Below are 21,581 nucleotides of genomic sequence, written 5' to 3' on the forward strand. Positions count from 1 at the left end.
GAGAGAGAGAGAGAGGGATGGGGGGGGGGGGGGGGGAGGAACCGATGCCGTATGTAAAGGAAAGTGGGGAGAATGTAATATCGCTTTGATCTGTAAGAAGTCGCGTAAAAAGTTTGTACTTAATGCTGAGGGGAATGGATGATGCGTCGAGGAAACTTTTCTTATTTTTTTTTTCCATTCCTTATTTTCGTCGTACCACTTTGTCTTACGTGCGTGAATATACACGTATAAATATATAGAGAGGCAATGGATGGGGCGATAAGAAAAAAAAATTATGATGCAATGTGACAAATCTGTAAAATAAAGATAACGAGTCAATAAAAGGGTTAGGATTGCATAATACACGTATAATGAAATTGTAGAGCAGTGGCGAGCGGGAGGATTTCCTGCTTATGAAAACCACAATTTCCTAGGATCGTCTTCCGGTAGCGAAAGTTAATCCGCGAAACCCAATTGATGCTCCAGTAGACTTTTAGGGATATCCGCGTAACCTCATCGATACATAATCAGGGCTTCCTCCCCCCATCCCGTTCCTCCCTTGGGATCCCGAATTAATCAACTTAATCCAAGGTTGCCTCGGGTATATTGCCAAAGCATAGGAGACACGTGGTCCCTCGACTGTCAACGCTCCATTCACGACCTTTTTAATTCCGGGATTGAATAAAAATTCATTAGAGGTTAAAGCTGATCCACACGGAAACTCGAGTGGGCTTTTCGAGGTTTTAAATAAATTAAAAGTTTACCTTTTCATCGTGGAACCACCGGCGCGCCGTCGAATAAGACCCAGACAGAATGGCGAATCGCGCCTAAGGAAGTTTGGCGAACAAGTGTGCAGCTCTGCTCCAGAAGGGAGTCTGAATGATCGAGAGACTAAATTGCTTCGAACTTATTAAGTTTCAGCTAATTATTTATCGAACCAAATCGAAAGGCGGCTGGTTCCCTGCGCTGGAGGGTAGCTCTATAGAATTTTCCCCCGTCTGTGAAAACCAGCCTTTATACTGTCTGTACCACGTGTGTACACAGCTACTCCCTCATTGGCCTACACTTTCCAGTCTCCGTGCTTATTATCCCGTTTGAATTCGCAATCTCATCGCTCCTCGGAGAGAAAACTGCAACTGGGATGGGCCCGTCCGTGAGTTTTTGCAGTTTTCCACTAAATTCGTAAAGTCGAGAGGGAGAAGGAGAAAGATGGAAAGAGATGGAAAATTGAGACTCGAATTAATCCAGTATTTACGGCAGGACCAAAAACTCCATAAAGTATGTTTAAACGCGTCCCGTACAAATCGCACGTATCTCCGAGCCCCCGAATCTAAAGGGTTAGCGATAGCCAGCGGCTGGACAGCCCCATTAGGCCATTAAGCGTTCTCCGAATAAGGGTTGCGTTTTATATTCGCAACCCGAGAGTCGCTATCCTGGGCAACGCCATTGCGCAGCCCTCATTACCATAAACGTAACTCAGTCGTCGCTCCGTCCACGCTTCTCTATCTCACTCCCACTCACTCCCACTCGCAACCCTCACCAGCTACAAACTTTTGGACCATCGCCAAACTATACCAAGAATTTCGCAAAAGGACCTTTCTGCGAGAATGTGCATTCTTACGTAATACCGTTCCGTTATGTTGATTTCAATGTTTACGTTATCGTCTTTACCTTTCTTCTTCGCCCCGAAGTCTTCCTTGGGAATTCCTCGCTCCGTATCTACGCACACCCCCAGGATATTTTCCAGCCAAGTATTCGCATTTACGTGGCAAAGAAATCGTATCCAGGTGATTTAGCGTGACTGTGTTTTTATTCGCGGAGAAAAGCTAAAAGAAAAAATTGCGAAAATATTTTACGCCTCGGGGTCACATGACTTCGTAAGAGAAATCTGCGCGATTACCATTAAGGGCTATTAATGTCTTTCTTCTGGGCTTCCATACGATCGTACAAGCTCGGAACTTTCCGGTCACATCCCAGCAGTGTATCATCGAGCGACTCGAACAGCCATTAAAACGGAGCTCAGCCATTAAGTTCAGGAGTTCCATTCTCCAACTCGTCCTACTCCCTGCAGAGCCTACTGTGCCTACTGCGCCTACTGCGCCAGTGTAGTCGGCCTAGTGGATTCCCGTAGTGCTGAGCCGCCACCCTTGAAAACCCACCCACTCTCTTCCTATGGGCTTTAAATACGCTATAAAACGATCACATAACCGGTCCATTCAAGGGACCTATCTCTTGGAGTGTCCACTGCGGTTAATTGCCTGATTTAAGGGTCCAGCGAAGCGCGCAGCTGGAAAACACGGATCAATGGTGAAACTTGTTTCCTCGAAAGGTAGAGTAATAGTGGAAACTAGTGGTAGCAGTAATAATTGCCGGTGGTACTAAAAGTACCTTTTACATTCCCTGCCAATCGTTTGCCGAGTATCTTATATCCTTTGGTTCGAGAAAGAGCATACTGGCTCCGTTTTCGTAATTTGACTTCGATAGCCAAAAGGGACTATTTAATTATTCCGTAGGTGCGGTCATTCGACGACGGTTGCCATTAAGCTCTAACAATAAAACGACGCTTCTATGTTACAACCCCCACACCACGTGTTAACCATAAAATTCTGACTATCCACTCTCCTCGTTGGCTCATATAAAGTCAGCCAAAGAACCTAGCCAAACGTATAACCCTTGTGGATGAAATCGCTAGTGAAAATTAATGGGGCTTGGGGCCGACCTTCATGATTCTCACTTCGATATTAAATTTCGCGTGTATGAAATATATTAAATCAGCTGTCGCCTATGGCCTCGTTTGGTTTATCGCATTTGGTATATGAAAGTAGAAAAAAAAAGTAACACACATTGACAGTAGGAAATTGCCTCGTGAATACCCTGTATGCTTTTTTCTCCTTTTTTTCGGACACAGCTCGCGAAATGCCAATAAATTGGGTGATTAGAGGAGAAATTAAAATTGACAGCGATTATCATTAATTTCTGGATTATCGAGGCTGCTTTTTTTATCTGCGAATAGATAGCAGGGCTGAGGTCGATTTCATCAAGGGTAGCTATGTGCCAGGGGGTGGCCCTCCCGTAAATGACCGTTAGCCCAAGGTGCAGGATCAGCTGGCACGTGTGTCCACCGCACCAATACCCACTCGCCAAATGTGCTACGTGTTTTTAATGTCACTATATTTACGAGGGCCATTAAAATCCAGGCCAATCGAGACCGTCGCTCCGATTGGCCTCGACAAGGGATCCTCGTTGCGCTTTCGCTTGGGGAAAACCGGATTTCGCATCAACGGGGATTAACGAAAGTTATGAAGTTTGAATCCACTCTGCCGGATCCAACGAACGAGAATGAAATTTACATCCGCCAGAGACACTACCAAAGATTTCATTGGCTTTTCGTTTACGCGGTTCCCGCTTGATGATGATTCAAGGAAGATTAGTCCTGACACTGAAAAATCGCCGATAAGGAATTTCGAAGATAAGAATTCATCTTACCTCAAATGGCCCTTTTCCAATATCCCGAGTTGACTCACCCTGTCTCCTTAAGATTTTCCTCGTTTTCATTCGCTTCGTCTTCCTCTTGCACTCCCTGTACCTCGTTCCCGTTCCACGTGGCACCACGTCGTCTTGCAAGCCGAGCGCCTTGCGTAAATACGGCTGACGTCGAAATTTTACATAATTAGTCGAGACGGTTCCCCGAGAGTCTTTGATCGCAGCGTTATAAATGAATAACTGTGTAAACGGGCGTCTGGCCTTTAGCATGTAATTCAATTAGCATCTGATCCAAAATGGTCCAGAGTCTGAGGGTGTCTCGCTCATTTTTCGTCTACGAAGCGATAACGTATAGATGTTCGCTTTAGACTCTACAGGGATGATTCAGAGAGCATCGGACAAGATAAATACACACAAACGTTATCACTGTACATACCGGATCAAAAAGTATCAAGGATGCCAATGAAACCGCTTAGCTCCTATTTTCAAGGGAATTTTATCCCGTAAACAAAATCGTCATTAAACTTCCTGACATGGTTTTTCGATTTCTGATCACAAGGCGGCTCCAGCTATCGATTTAGATAACGGTCTAGCTTTCTGATTCTCTTCGAGTCGCCACCCTGCTCAGGAGCTACACCTGGAATTGATTCGTACAAGTTTCGCCAAGGCCCTCGGAAGATTTTTCATTGTTGAACTCGAGAGGAAGTATAAGACTTATCGGCTATAAGGATCTCGACCAATCGGAATGATTAGTTTCCGAATTTGACTGTTGTCAAAGTCAGTCTGTCTTGAGGCACCGATCGGGGCGCCTCGAGCTGCCTCGCGCTCCCGGGTTCTTTGTTGATAGTTTTTCTAGCTGTGTTTCCTGTACGGTATAGAAAGTTCTCGCGTTGCTCTTGCAATATCCAGAAAATCCTATAGATTTTCCGTGTGTGTTTCGGAGGTGCTGTGCCCACCCGAGTGTCCCCTGAATGCAGTTCTCGGCCTTCACGCATCAACTGAACCAGCTTCGGTGAGTACTCCCAATTTATTATTTGGTGGAGGGTCTTCCATTTTACTCCGAGTTGAGACTGTACCACCTCAGCTCCCAGGTTATACCAGCTCGTCAGTTCCCGGTGAAAAAAGAATTGGCTGCCGCCTGGAAGCGCGGATGCACGGACCGGAAGGTGGACGGTCGAAGGTGACGTAGGTTAATTCTCGGATTTTCATTATTGGCGTCGACTCAAGAAAATACGTTACAACTTTTACCTCTGTATTACAATCTGTCAACTGGCCAGGGTAGTAAAATGCGAGACTTTTATGTCGCTAAAGTTTTCTTCTCCTCGTGCCAAGTGGGTCCGCGTAATCACGGTTTCGAATATACCCTTTGCACTCGCTTCTTTCCCCTCTTTGGCAACGTTCCTGACTTTTCCTCAGCAAATGAGCAGCCTGCCAGCCATGAAGTCAGGCAGTCAAGTTGTCAAGCAGCCATACGGGCAGAGAGTAGGCATAGTATGTATATATATTATATAGGGTGGCAAGCATATCCCACTTCTGGTTCCTCCTCTGAGTGGTTCACGTGAATGAGGATCGTATTGAAAATAGCTGGCTTTCATGCCCGGAGATGAAAGAAACGCATTTAAACACGTCCCGGTGGCATTTTTCATTTCTCTTTGGGTCGGAACCCGTGGTAAAGCCCCACCTAGCGTTGGTCGGCTAATTAACGAAATGTAAACCTAACTTAACTTTCCTCTCGCGTTAATTCCCGGGCTCATGATGGTTTCTGTTTATGAGCAAGCGACAAACTTTCGATATCTCCTTGTATCAATATGTATACACAGTCCTGTCGTTTATTTATATTTATTTACGGTCGCTTCAGTCGCGTTTTATCGAACTGCCTAATTGACAGTTGACTATTGACTATTGACGGGAAGGTGGGCTACCTTTTCGATATCAAATATTTTTTGTACGGATCTATTATCGGGGTTGCAGAGCACTCTTGCGGATTAAATATTTACACAGATTTCTTGTCTCTTCGTACAATATTGATTTATCAATTAGAAGTTGAATTTTTTAAATATCCCTTTAAAAAATGTCCATTAAATGGGATTTGGCATCGAATTAAAATAATCATGATACACGGTACATTTTTTGTATCAGATCGTAAGTTTCATAGGCATTGTTATCAAGAAAGCCATTCTCTCTGTTGTCGGCATCGAGGAACACTTATTTCTTCAGTTGTCCCTAATGGACCCAAGGGAAGTAAGAGAAGCGGAAGGACGTCTGTACAGGCAAGAAACGTGACGCTTCTTCTTTAAATTATTTTCTTTCCTCCCTCCTGATATACTTGAAGCCTGAATTCGGTTCAGTCAGAATTCAGAGAAAAATCGCGTAAACAATGCACGAGACGGATCGTCTCATTTTGCGACTGGAAAACAAGAGAATTGCTCTTAAGAATTGCAAGGAACGCAGACGTAAGCCGAGACAGTAGATTTGAAAGCAGGGCCGTAACCAGGAAGATATCCAAGGAGCAAAATTTCCACAAGAGTTAAAGGGAGCTAAAATAATTTCCCTTGAAACGTAAGAAGTACTTCCCTTTGTCCCTTCACCTGCCGATATCGCCAGCTGATCCACCAAGATTTCCGTAACTTTTTAATAGCCTTTCGTCCGGCAGGGGCACCACTTCAAATTTTGAATACAAAAACCTATAATTCCCTGGGAAATTATTTGTCAGGAAGGCGGTAGAAAGTTGTAATACAAAAGTTCAGTGTCGGTTGCTGACCTCGTTCAGAAGGGAGCAGTACGGCTGCAACTGTTGCAAGTGCTTAGACAGGGGTGAAATGTTTTGTCGCTACGCCCCTGGCTGAGTTTCTCGTGTTTTGCGATCCGCAATGGATGGTCAAAGTTACGCGAAGCTTTTTCGCTTTTACAATGCTTCTCAGCACAGTAGGTAGAAACCAAGCTAGGGGGGTGAACCAGACTGTAGGACCTAGAGAACAGTTGGCAGAAGGTGCACTTCTCTCTCATCAGGTGGAAAGCATTTATATTTTTAGGGGGAAGCTGGAAAAGCGCGAGGAAATTAAATAGTTCTTGGTTTATTATAGAAACGCTCTAATGGGTCTAGATGGCGTTCTGGTTTTTTTTCTCGAAATTCCCAGGAACGCCTAAGGGATGGTGAACCAGGGGTTGATCCTGAAATGCAACTGCATTACTCCACCGGTTAAGCCTGAGGTATAAGTTTTATTAAGAAGTCTGAGAATAAGTACTGTCTATTCTCATTGGCAAGTTTCTTCTCTTTGTACTGTCAAGAGTTTCAGGCTAAGTTTAAAAGGAGGAACGAGGTGTACCGTCACGCTGGTACTCATTAATAAAGATTTCAAGAGGATCAATGCTCATTCAATCCTTTCAACTCTTTTTCGACGTGATACAATTACTTAAAGTGGCCGGCAGGCATCTCTTTTGCCATGGAAGTTCGATGAAAAACGTGAACCGTCGGCTTTGTCGGCGGTTGCACCGTTTTAAATCCTGGCTATTTGTCAGTTTTCCTTTTACGTTGCATTTTCACGTACTCGACTCCATATATTTGGATATATACATATATAAGTATCAGCCATACTGACTGGTACAGATGGATGCTGTCTGCGCTGGACCAAAAATATGCAGCAAAAATCACTCACGTGCCCGATGCTCTTCTTTTATTCAGTCAGCTTAAATTCAGACTGAAAAATATTTTTACTTTCACATCAATACGTACGGATTAGTTTTTACCTGATTCGCAAATATTTTCAACATCGATCGTACACTCGTTAATCCCGCGAGTCTTATGCTTTTTGTTCAATGTATAATTTCAAGCGAAAAATCACAAGGAAAACCCATCCCTCTCATTCGCTTGAGCTATACTGATCCATTTTCTTGCGTGCTGAATTATTCAATGAAGAACTATCATTTTTATGCTACTCGACATTCACTTTTATTCAAATAAAGAAATGTCCTTTCTCAGGTAATCATTCCAAGATCCATGATCCAGTCCTATTTTCCACAGGACGTAAAGATCATCCGATCTATGCGTCTCACCCGCGACTCTCATACTAGATACTGATCGAATCAATCGACTGGCTCGATTAACACGTTCTGTCTTTCGTAACGACAGCGTCGCGACGTCCCACCCTTATATTGGCCTAGGTACCAGAGAGACGCTGGACATTTGTTATTCCGTACGACAATGGCTGGAAACTTTGTTAGTCAAGTTGGCAAAGCGGCCGCGGCCTGATTAATAATGCCGAACGATTAGCATTCGAGTATTTGTCGCTAACTAGTCTGAAAGTTAAGGGATAATTCAGTGGGAATGGAGGCCAATGAGAAGGAGGGTGGCTTTACCTTGGTACGATTTGCAGTCAGGCCCTATGTCAGTAGCTATAACATAACCAAACGGCTGTAGGTATTACCAAACCTACCAAGGACTTACAGGAGACCTGCCAGGAACAAAGGAACCAACCTTTTATACAGGAGCAGCACTCCCTTTGCCTTTATTTTAGACGAACGCCATTCAGCTTCGGATTTACTTCAAAATGAAAAGCACGCAACCGAAGAATCGGCTGTTTCTTTCTTAAGCGTATAGGGGTGGTATCGTAAGTACCGAACGTACCGAACGTACGAAAAGTACCTACCTATCTACCTATCCCCACAGCGTTACGTTGAATTGACTGGATTGCACGAGGGATTAGACGAACCTTTCAAATTCCTATGGAGGTTTCGGAAGAGCGTTTACCTATATATATATGTATATATATATATGTCAAGTTCAAAGGATTTTCCGAGGGTAGTTACTAGTATCTGGCAGGAGCGAGATTACTTCTACGTCAAGGTTACTTGTACCTTTCAGTAAATCACGTTCCATGCTCTATGTTACTTTTGAAAATTGGCCACACCTTTGACGCTACATTCTCGATACTCTCACCCCCTTCGTCCAGGAGTCGAGTGACGAATATTCTCCAGGCACGCCATGGCGCTTTTAGCACTGCCACCAACTGTGCAGATAAATACGGAGAGGATGAGGAAAGCGGTGAAAGTACTGGGAGAGAAAGTGGTGGAGTTTAAAAAAAAAGGGGGGCGAGAGAGGCAGGGGTAGTGTGTGTGCGCGAGTGGCGAAAGCTCTCCTGTTAAATTGGTTAACGAGTCGTAGCCGCGATACGAGGTCGCGTTAACGAGCTTTTAATTTTCGACAATTTTCGACACGATTTACAAAGAAATTATTCAATTAGCTCGTGACCGATACGAAACGCCGAATATAAGGGTTGCTTGTTATCACGTGACGCACGACACTCGCTTATTATTAATATAAGCCCCTAGGGTGAAATCCTGGGCTCGTTTAATTCGCCAGGAAATTCCCAGTGTTCTTAGTTCGTAACGAAATTCCACGCTACCCTTGCAAAAGGGTGGGGGCAGGGGGCTGGGGGTTGGTAACGTTAACGTCTACCAGTTCACGTACGTCAGTTATACACGGTACCTACTGTACGATTGTACGCCAAGTGTTATATATTTGACATGCTCTACGTGAGCTGCGGAAAAAATGCTGGCTTATTAACAGTTACCATAGGAATGTCCCACTAAAACGTAACCCTAATCTTAGCCACCCTCGTCAAACCGTGTGCGCATCCCTATTTGTACGAAAAAAAAAGCCGCCTTTTCTCTGACCGTAGAAAACAGTGCCGGCAATTGCCCACGAAAATGTCTCCATTCGGATTCATAATCTTACAGGAATTAATGCAAACGCGGACAATAAAGGCTCGCATGTTCGCCATTTCACCCCAAGGCTCGGCGTCACGTTCGAAATAAACGAGCGGTCAGAAAATGTCGGTTTAGCTTCTTCCTCCTTTATTCTTCTTCATTTCTTTCTCCGTTCTCTCTTTATCTCGTGTTCCTTCGCCGAGATCGACGAGACGTCCACCTGACAGACTCCCCGAAGTAATCACTCGTTTCTTTGATAACTACCGATGTGTGTAGTATTCAAACGGGATACTAGGGAGAATCGTAGTTCCTGGTCTGATCAAATTTGAGGGCAGGCCCAATCGCTTCACCACGTAGATCATATGCCTCGAAGGGCTGTGCCATTCAATCTGCAGCAACCCTCCGTGAAAGCGAAGCAAATTAGGTTACCGTTTCTACAAAATGCCATTAAGCCCTCGAATTTCGAATTCTCGTCGTTGGGTCCAGATCGTTGCTGCGAGTCGAGAGTTTACGTCGGTTTGAGAAACGAAAGAATCAGGGAATTAGAATGGCAGACGTAAATTTACAAATTCTATGGAAAATTGAAAAGGACTTTTTTTCTTCTTCTTTACGTAAGAATTAAGGCGATCGGTTTTCTATTGGAAATTCGGATCAACTGATTTTCGAAAGTTTTCGGTAAAACCCGTCAATTCCAAGCTTCTCTTGTGCGTGTATGTCAGTGGGTACTGCTTATATGCGTCCTAGGCGCCGCGGCGTCTCTGAAATATCGTCGCGACGGAGCTTGACGTTTCTTGATACTCTTTCCACTTTCCATTGTACTTTCCTATACGTATGTCTTCCTTACTTTTTCCATTATTCCTCTTTCCCCGTATAACCTTAAAACCGATGCGTTTCTCGATTCTCTCCATTGTATAGGTATATTTCGTGTTCCTCACTTTCTATCGGGTTTTACTGGCTCACCCGATAGAGCAGTTCGAAATGCCGCCTAAATAAAGACGCTCCTGTTGGCAGGATCTTACCTTCGCGGAATACGGTTGGGTTGGGGTACTGCAGTCTGGAATAAATTTGATACACGGATTTTCAACATTTTCAAAATTCTCATATACCTTTTTCTTTTAGCTCGTTTAACCAACTTCTACTCCGGGACGTCGGGATGCCTTTGACAAAATGAGAGAAATATTGAAGAATTCTTGGAAAGACATGTTTAATGTATAACGGCTGCAATATTTCCTACGTATACAGTGTTTGCTATAATAAAGATGCGTCGCTCTTGTCAACCATCTTTCTTTATGGTTCTCCTTCCACGTTATCAAATAACAAACCCTTGACGCGAAGCTGCTGCTTTATTTTTTGTCCTTCTCTTTTTCTTACTCTCATCATTTCTCCTAGACGTCCTTGCTGGTACTCGCGGCCATGTTCTCTATTTGCCAAGATAAAAGCGAAGGAAACGGGAATTGAATTTTTTTCCTTTTCTTTTTTTCTTTTTCTAGCAAGCGTTTACCTTTTCAGCGCCATTCTATACAGGGGGTGTATTGAAATTCCACTTTTTTTTTCTTTCACCTATATCCCGCCCCCCATCCTTCCCCTCTCTGTGGCTCGACGACTTTTTATGTTATGCCGTATTAATATTCTCTTTCAGGTATTTTGGGTATGCCTCTCTCGTTCGATCCCTTTTCGTTAAAATCGTATCAGTACGTTCGTACAAGTTTGTGTGGGCCTCGAAGTATCTACTAATGACATTCTTGTACAAGTCCTATTATTTATGTAGTAACAAGAATTCATGAAAATCTATTCAAGATTTAATGAGAAATAGCGTCGGTCAAAGTTCAACCAATATTGGCCCCATGTGGGATATGGGATTATGCTGTTGTTCGCTCAGTCATCGAATGCTATAATAAATAATAGCAAATTAAAAGATGCATCTTTGCGGCAATAATCGTGAAACTCATTTTATTAGTTAAAAACTAATTTCCCATATTTTAAACGCCCGAAAAATCCTATTGCAATGAACACGTGAGCTTTAGGATGAATTTATATGAAACGTCGATAATTGTCATTTATGATAAAAAAATTGGATGATTACATGTGTGAATTGATGAAACAAAGTTTATATTTTGTTTGAGGTAGAAAAATTAAATGAAGAATGAAAAAATTTATTAAATTTTTTTTTTGTTACTTAATAATTGAATACATACCGAAATCAGCCAGAGTGATTTTCACGGTACGGTGTTAAATTTAACAATAATTCAGACTGCCTTGGTTTATTTACCATTTTAAATTACCTCGCGAGTGCTCAGTAAAATAATGAAAAATGTATTTGAAACCGTGAAAATGCGGCGACATAAAAGATACATAACCCAGGGAAATTAATTTGCCATTTTCGGGACGCGTCGATATTTGCAACCGCGTTTATCCAAAAGCTTTCCATTTGCGTTTTAACGTAATAATTTAATCTCGTTACGCAATGCGTCGAGACACGTAGAAAAAGAACGTGCACGCTCGTTAACGTTATACGGAGTAATGAAAAACTTACACTTGTCAGCCATAGGAAATAACAGTTATTTTCAAAAGTAACAAGCCAAAGCCGCGCGAGCATTCGAACTATGCAACGAAATAGGAGCGCCGTTGAATGCTTGGCGGCTTTCTTTGTGACTATTTTTTTTTGTTCCTTTTTATTTCTTTTTTCTGTTTTCGTTCTCCTCTCCATCTCTACGTCTCTCGAGGAACTCTTAAAAACCTTCATATTTCTCTTTAATGTCACGACATAAAATTCGTTAAGGGGGTTTCATAACATCTGCGATGCGCGCTGCCCTCGCATACACGTGCGTATGCAGTAAAAGGTTAAAAATACGATTCTTTGTTCGCCGAGGCACGAGAGAAAGAAAGAAAGAAAGAAAGAAAGAAAGAAAGAAAGAAGCCCACGTAATATGGGAGCATGGCGTACGAGCCTCGAAAAAAGAAATTCCCCATATTGTGGTAGTTTTTCGCATGGGGGTTGAAACCCTTCCGGTTAATTTCGCAATTTGGGGATGTTTATCTCATGAGATGTCCATGAACGATATTCCCTTGAAATTAGTAAAAAAAAAATTAAAGTACCTTTCTTTATGATATATGCGCTTGGGAGATAACTCGTTTTACTTGTAGCTTTTAGACTTTGAAAAAAAAAAGGTTTTTTTCAAAGTTGATAAATGATAAAAGGCCATCGAGGGCATTTCCAGCGTCGCACTGTGCCAAATCCTAAATTAGAACGCAATGGCGAAAAGCAAAGCTCTTTTGAGCTGACCGCTTTTTCGGGCCGGCAAATGTTTTTTCCAACATTTCGCGCCGTCGTTTATCTCGGCCGACAGACGAGTCGGGAACACCGGTAGATCCAAAATTGACACAAAGGTGAAATTTTCTTATTTCGCAACGGGGACCAAAACGTGCTTCCTCGCGTCTTACTATACTGTGTCGGTACGCATAACGTCCCCTTTAAATTTTACATTTTCCTCGAATCCTATGGGAAATAAAAGTTATGAATAACCTATCTTTTCCCATAACGTTATACCATCGATTGAGCCTAGATAAAGTAACGTGGAGAAGGTTTGTGAAATAACAAAGAAAATTCAATTGAAGCTCCGTGCTGTTTCCTACGTGGCGGCGGCTTGTTAGACAAGGACGTTTGACGGTGCATTCTCTCGCAGGCGCGTCTACTTACCCGTTGCTAACTCAATTAGCCATTGAAAGCAATTAGCGCAAAAACAACCCTTTGTTGCTTGGCCCGACATTGAAACACTTTACGAGAAAAAAAAAGTAATAAAATTCCTACTAGATTGTTCCACTCGGTCCTCCTTTGCCCCACGGTATAAACTGATTAGAGGAAAAATTAACGAAGACGTGACTACTATACATCCACGTGGAATTCTCATAGGACGAGTGTAACATATATTATCTAATTATCTAATCATCCACTATAAAATTACCTAATTACTCAGAAATCAGCAAGATTTCGTAAAGTCGTTATGAGGCACAACGAAGAGACGAGTCTATCCAAATTTTCGAAAGCTCTGTTAAATAGTCAAAATAATTCTTAGCAAAGGGATGATGCACCCTATGAAATCGCAGAGAGAAAATTTCTAGGGTGCTTTCTCCTGTTTTTTTTTGTCACGGACAAGAGAAGGAAAGAAAACGAGAGAGGAAAGTAAGTTTAGAAAGAAAAGGGGTGTAAGGTGGGGGTGATGCTTTGATCCCGACGAGACTCGGTGGTTTCATTCAACTGGTCATCCCCCATAAATTCGAGAATTACCCTCCGACCAATGTAAATATTTGCCACAGACCCTCGCCAAAGGAAAAGCTAATTCTGAAATACGACGGCTTCGTCGCCAAAAGAAATTCTAGAGTCCAATGCTGACTGTCGTAGCTTCCTGTACTGCTATTTTTTCTTTTCCTCCTTTTTTTTTTAAATATTTTTTACTTGCCCTCTTTTTGATTCTCTCCCACGCAACGCGTTATACGAGCATCCGCCAACCCCATCGCCGCCAGCTTTTTTTTCCGCTTTATTCGTGATCCGTATCTAAACGATTCCGGGGTCCCACCGACCCCCTTTTGGCTAACTTCCTGATAATTAGAGCCAATACGGCTACGGCATAGTGGATGTCCCGGTGTTTTTTATCTTTTACTACCCGGTTATTTTTATCTACACGACACTTTTTTCTTCTCTACTAGCTCTCTCTCTCTCTCTCTCTCTCCCTCTTCTACTCCCTTTATTTTCTGTCTCTTTAGCTCTCGCAGTGCGAACCGCGATAATTGCGCGATTTATCGCAATCGTAAATTTCTTCCCGTGAAAAAAAAAAAAAAATACGAGAATCTCATGCGGCTGGCAATTATCTTTTATTTTAACAGATAAACGGCAAAACGTTACCAGAATCGCCTATTCGTTTCTTCTCGAACGCGACTCATACACAGACGACGGGGCACAGTAGGGGTACGTAAGTATACTCGGATACTTACTACAATTTCCGTTTTAGCCTCTTTTCTTCTTTTACATTTTATTATACCATAAATGCTTGTCGCTTCCGACAATTTGAACATTTATCTTTACGTTTATGTTTCCTCAATGCTACTCCTGCGTGGGGACACAGGTGCTACCTGGAGATTCTCTCTGATCCATTCTGATAGACGATGAAAAATGCGCACATCATTTCGTCACGACGTATCGAAGTAACTACGCTCGTACAGGAGTACGTAGTGCAGTTTATACGGGATATGAAAAATGAAAAGAATTAAGCCCTCGGTGTATTTACTTAATAAATAACGTCGAGGGTGAACAATGAAGTATTTAAGGATTTGCACGAGGGTAGATCTAAGATATTAAATGTCCCGAGCTTCAGTTCAAAGTGCACGTTCAGGGGTGGTTTCTCGGTGCAGTGGAGAGAGCGTTATTTAGCACGTTTCGGAGCGACAAGGTAGAAGGAAGAAAAGTATAAGGGAAGGACAGTAAAGAAAGGTGTGAGAGGTAATTGCCACCCCGCTGCGCCACTCCCGCCCATGCGACTCATAATAACGTTATTTTTATTAAGTTTTTCCTACCGAGAAAAGCAACTCGCATAGTACAGAAGGTACGTCTGTCCCGTTGGGAATGATAATAAACCGTTGCAAAGAGAAGAGAGAGACAGTGTAGGAATAAAAATTACAAAAAAAAGAAAAAAAACAGGACAGGGTGCAACCTTGCGTCTAACGAGGGAGAATAAATATTAACTGTTGGATTTCTTGGTTCTTTTCGAGGTCCATTTTATTAGGAAGATTTCGTACTTGGAAATATTCCAGCCAAGAAGCAGTAAAATAATCCCTTCGATGAAACGTGCCAAATCCGATTAGAATTTCTGATTTTTTCCTTTTTTTTTTTTTTCGTGATAAGGTAGTTCGTTGCCCGCGATAACAATGGCGCAAGATCGTCGTCCAGGAGTTTTTCTTCCATTAAATTTAAGTCCAGTGGTAGGACGGTGGCTGCATCTCATTAGGATGAGGATGCAGGAGAATGTAATGAGGTGGTTTTAGATTATATGAGAGAAAATTAGGTAATAAGAGACGAGAGGCTTTTGCTATAGAGAAAACTCGAGAAAATTAAGCGTGGGAATTAATTTTTTTTTTTTTTTTTTTTTTTTTTTTTTTTTTTTTTTTTTTTTTTTTTTTTCTTTTCTTATTAAGACCCACCAGACAGGCAGGCATGCACGCTCCAGTCTACCAGTTGGCAAATCATTAGGATCGTATTGAACAATGGTTGGCGACCCTGTCGAGTACTTTATCGCGCGTAACGATTACAGAGATTTGCAATTAGAGGATCGGCGTAACGATCGAGCGATGAAAACGCATAGCGTCGACGAGCGCGTAACGATGTTACGGAATTGTAATGCCGGCTGAGCAGTCGTATTAATTAACGTGAAAGTTTTTTAATTCAAAATGGACGCACAGCGAGTTGCGCGTCGCGACGCGGTCTCACTCCATGAATAATAAATAAGCGACGTCCGAACTTTATCATAAATGTCATATTCAGACGCCGCTGAATATTTACTCGTTTCAGACACCCGGAACAAAGGGATGCTCTGCGCCTGATGATTTATTTACGGAAACCACTGTGAAGCCCAGCATATTGTTTCAACCCTCTTAATACACACTGCGGGGCCCCTATGCACGCCCGCGTACGTACGAGTCCCGATACTCTCGATTCCTCACTTACAGCGGGAACCTCAAATTTCTTTTTCATCTCCTTTTTCGGGCTGCGCGATATAGGCGTTTGGTGAAATTTTTTTAAAAATTATAAAATTCGTAAAATCTCTCAAGCTCACTGGTCGCCTTATCCGACCCCTGTCCTTCGGCAGTGGACCGATCGCTGGATGGAAACCTGATTCAAAGTGGCTCCAACTTTCCATTCCCTCGTGGTAGCGAATTAAGATCGGTCAAATGAAATGAACAGGAAAAGGAATAAAAATAAAGAAGAAGCCCACGACCTGACAGACGTAGTTAAGGGTTCTTCCTGATTTCCTTGTCAGCCATAGGAAATTCTTTACTCTCCCGGCAGACTTCTTCGCATTGGCAAGTCGCGCTTTGAATTAATCAGGAGCGACGTCTCTCAAAAACCTTGCAGCCACTCCGTAATGAAATAGCCCTGCCGCACAATGGGAAGAGGCGCCCATTGTGTAGGAGGGATTCATTACGCAACCTTCCCGCGAATAGCATAGCTGCTCCTACGTTTAAAGATACACAGCCTCCTGCCGGTGGAAGAGCTTTCAATGTACCCAACGCACCTTGCATATGTACGAATTACAACGTACCTAACCCATCTCAACACATTACTATTTTTTGGGGAAAATTCTTTACTTCCCATTTAATTCCTTAAATTTTCACAGCCAAGTACTATTCGAATAAGGGAATGAGGTAACGAAAGGGTTGAGATTCCATGAGTCCGGTATAAACAATGGCGGAACTTGTCTGAGTTTAAAGATGACTTATTCAATTCACGAGGTACGAGAGTACTCCCCCCCCCTCTCCACTCGCTCTCTCTCTCTCTCACGCTCTACCCTCTCCTCTCGTTCACAGAGAAACTGGTCCAGAACGAACGCAGAGGGTTCAGCAGACTCGGAAGATTTGCAAAGAGCTTAAACAAGCTCATTCAGCTAGTTAGTTCAGTTCTGCGCCGCAGTGAACAAATAAAGGACGAAAAGGATTGGCTGCCTGGTTGAACAGTGTTTTTGATCGGGCAGCCATTTTAAATCATTGCTTACTCAACGTACTTGGTACTTCCCATTACTTATTCACTTTCTCAGATTATTTGCTTAAACTCGTTGACTTCCGGCGATCCTTGAAAATCTTTTAGAGGGAGCCTCGCGACGATCATCAGAGGTCTAGGCTGGGAAATTCGGCTGGAGAATAGCCGGCCGGCTCGAGAGTCGAGTTGAAAATGTGAAAGGGATGATTTTGTTATTCGGAACGTCCATGGTATTTGATCTGGCCCTTGTTGGGAATTTAATTACTCGACCTTGTAAAAATACTAATACGCTTTTAATAGGGAGATTCGTACCCAGCCTTTCTTGTCTTGGGGTATAGCCACCCCTATCTCGCGATAACAACCGCGGCCACCGCTCTGAAAATTGTTTGCCTTGCAAAGTTGCCTTGGATTTTCAAGCTAATCTGTAAATACTAATAGAGTCGAAGCTGCGTAACGTTTATTCTAGATATGGATATTAACTTAATTCCTGGGGCAAACTAGCCAGTGGAGTAAATATAAGCTCCGACGGCCAGGGGAGACTACCCCTGGCTGGCTTTCAGGGGCTGAAAGAACTAAGGGATGAATGGATCCCAAAAAATCCCTCGGAAATATTCACGTGCTCTTAAACTAGCTCCATCTAGCTCGCTCCTTCACTCCCTTCCCCAAAGTATTCGTATTGGTGAAACTTGTGTATAAGCCTCGAGGTTCAAACGTTATCCTCCCTTTCGCTTTTACTTGTTTCTACTTCTTTTTACCCCTCTACACCTTACTCCTACCATCGCCACTAATTCTTACTCGTCTCCTTCCACTAACTCTAATGGACCCATCCCGGGGCACAATAATGAATAATACGGGGTGCTAATGCCTTGGGAAACATTACGGACACTTTACTTTTATCAATATTCCGAGTAACCTTTGACCAATTAAAAGATACTACTTGATTTGAATAAGTCAAATTATACGAAATTTTAATCATTTCCCGATGCATATTTGAGACGACCAATTTCAGGAAGGGTATCACCCAGGGATTCTAGCTATCGCCATGCCTCTCCTTGTCTCACTCACCCGAACGCCCATAAGATCCTCTCTCTCGCACTCACGGCTAACATAGGAAACATCGAAATCTCAAAGGATTTCGAGACACTTCTCAGACCAAGCCGACAGTTTAAAGAGATTCGGCCTCTCGATTATCACCGTCGCTCTTGAATACTCTTAAAATCCCTACAGAAATTGTCAGTGTCCGATAATCAAGAGATACGATAAAAACTGCAGGTGTAGGGGCTCATCCCTTTGTCTCGCTCGGCTGCCTTTGAAATGGCATTATTAAAAGTAAAAATTTGTCTCAACGGCCCTTGAGATTTTTTCTTCTCTTCTCTCATTAATAACGACAGTCCCTCCTGGCCGCCACAGCAGCCGGCAGGTGGTACGAGAGATTTCGCTCGACGTCTGATACCGTCACTGTGGGATTATCAAGTCGGAAGAGCAGAGAAGTCGAATGAGATTCGAAGTGATATTTAAAAAAATGCTCAAGTGCCTGCATATTCATGACTCCCAGCCGGTACAATTAAAAACACATCAATTAAGCAAAAGCTTAATTATCCGCGAGACGAAAGGCTGATTCAATTGCACGGACTCTTTCTTTAATCTTATATCTTTGCTAAATGAGAAAAGTTCCCATTTATTAACATCAAGTGCTCGAGATGAAATAACGAAACGAGATACGCTCAGCGGGACACGTATCTGTCTGTCATTATCCTTTATACTCAATTCTATACCACATTCCAATATCCATTTGCTTTATGGTTCAGCTTCGGCTTTAGCCTCTTGCTGGCTCTGACCTATGACCCCAAATCATTATTAATTATTAATACGACCTGGGTACGAGCTTCTTCCCTGTCACGTAAGACTGGATACATTTCCCTGTGGAAGATAATCGGCTGATTCCCATACACCATCCACACCCTCTACACCCTCCCCAAGGCCCAGCCTACTCGCCGCCCCACTTTGACTTAGCACACACTCCTGTCCCTTGGTTTTGGTTAATTATAAAGAGCAATTACGGGATACGAAAGAAATAAGAGGCCATATCATTATTCCTCTTAATAAGAACAGCCTCCCGTAGGAGAAACTCATATTACGCAATGCCCGAGTACCTTGGAGGGCTCTTACTTAAGAAAAGAATTTCATTTTATTTTTCGTTTGGCCGTTTTCGTTCCTTTTTTAGTCGCCGCGACGAAATCGCGCGAGCATTTTATTGCCAATTTACAGCCTTGAATTGAGATGGGCCTCAAAAGTTATATTGCTCGTTATACCAAAGAGTGACGATGGTTTCTGGAATGACTTTTATATATATATATTTCTTTCTTAATCTTTGATTGGAATCGTACCAATAAAAATGCGATTAAAATATATTCGCGTCGTAGAAATCGTAGTGCCGCTTGAAACTTTTTTCAGATTCGACCCACACCCTCCCGGTCCACCGTTTCTTTCTGTCTGTTACTTTTTTTCTAGTTTCCTTCTCTCGGACTCCATCCCTGTCTCTCTCTTTTTCAAATCTTCCCCTTCGAGTTATGAGCGTTAACACCACATTTAGCAACACTCATACAATCGTCATGAACGAGTTTACGACTTCAGATGGATTTACCCCCCAGGAAGAGCCTACTCCATTCGGTGGGGTCCTACGAGTTGAAGACAACTCCCCAAGAGTGAGCAGTCGTAAAATGAAATCAATTCACAAGAAACAGAGAGAGACAGAGGGAGAGAGAGAAAGCTCCATGCCACTATTAAAACCCGGAAACGAGCTTAGGGATCGTATTCCACTCCTTTCAGTTCACGTTAGCTATAGGGGGTGACGTGTCTACGTTTATGTAGGAATCCATGTATTAACGTAAAATACAAAAGTATATGAAGAATGGAGGAAAAAAATATTCTTGAAAAAAAACAACTTCAAATTTCATGCAGATTTTCAAGTTCACGAAAGACTTGTCTTAGAAGAAAAGAAAGATTACTTCCTGTGGATGGTCTCTTCACGGTGGGAATGAAAATGCGGATGAGAATGGTTGGATATGGATTGCTGTAAAAAAAGGTCTTTGTTTCGCGTCACGTTCCTGCCCAGCGAATGCGACAAGTTCGGCTTGGAAAATGTCAATGTTAACAGAGCCTAAATCCGGTAGACATAAGAAAACAATAAAAAGAGCTTGATATAAAACACTCGCAGTGGGGCTCAGACAGTGCTGGATTGCTGCCAGTGGGAAAGCTCTGTAAAAATACAAATATAAAATATGATGGGGGCTTAATCTGCCATATAATGTATCGTAAAACGGCTGGGATAGTAAAACATCACCGATGGATGCCATAGGGGACACATACGAGCTGAGCGCTACATGAATATGCTGATCCTTTATACTCTGTACGCGCTATTAAATATAAAGGTTGTCCACCCTCTCCCTCTTTATGAAGAATCAATTTTTTTTTCTTCTTCTACGTATATCCGCAGCCTCTCGTAGTGGATATCTCGTAAACTACAGTCGATGCCAATTTGAGCAAAGTCGAAGGATTTTTGTGTGTCCCTTTTCTATCATTTCGTAAAAAAGTAGGCAGAATCGAGATCTCAAATTTAATAGCACCGAGAGACTTTCATTTGCCGTTGTTTCTACTGAGCAAACACTTCGTTCCGGGTTTCTCGACTGAGTCTATCTGCTTCCATCTTGACTTTACTCGCTTCTTGCTAGTCCGTCCGCATGGGGACCACCCGCCGAATTCAAATTTCCCAATGCCGGCCAAATAACGGCGTAAACAAGACACAAGTCGCCTAATGCGCGCGTGGCGAGAATTCTAAAGCAGGCTGGGAAGAAGTTGAAGATTGAGTGAGGGCGTACTTGCAGGAATTGGGGATGAGATAAGGCTTCAGAGGTTTCACCAGTCAAAGCCGAACGGGGGTTTTGGAAATCGGACTCGGAAGATTTGAATATGTCAAAGAGAAAATCCTGAAGATGTATCCCATCGGATTGATTTTGCCTTTCTTTTTTCTTTTTTCTTTTGTTTTTTTTTAATACCGTAACGAGCTCTTCTCAATTTCTATGTAGGCCATAGACGATCTTGTCCGCTACTAGCGATGTGTATTTTTGAAATTTATGATATGCTTTAAAGTTCACTAAATCAAAATTTGGTTGTATCAGCGATTTAGTGAATATGTGAATTTATTATGTCACAGCAAATGCTTCGAAATTTCTATCTTTTCGTAAGAAGCGTGAGATTATTTTTCGTAATTAATTCGAATGAGTGATCAAGAAACTAAGAAAAAAAAAAGTTTATAAAACCTGGATAAGGATACATTTTAATCATGATATAGATGCACCAAGCTACTCTGTATTCCTGATAAAGTCGAGAGTATGTAAAGTAGATCGCACCGACATATGATACAGATATATGAATAGTACATGCCCGAGGTCTATTACTCTCGGATACCCATGCGTTTGAAGCCGTTTTTCCGCACGGAGAATTTTCCCTCTGGTCTGAGCCTTTGAAAGTGATCGCATTTACAATGTGCTCCAGTACTGGTATATACACGCGTGTACATACGAGTACAGCTCATAACACTAGGAACACTGGCGAGTCGCTGAGACTGGTGTAAAACATTGAGTAAATACGTATGTATACACGAGCATGT

This window comes from Cephus cinctus, unplaced genomic scaffold, assembly GCF_000341935.2.
Source record: "Cephus cinctus unplaced genomic scaffold, Ccin1 Ccin1_scaffold0494, whole genome shotgun sequence".
NCBI lineage: Eukaryota > Metazoa > Arthropoda > Insecta > Hymenoptera > Cephidae > Cephus > Cephus cinctus.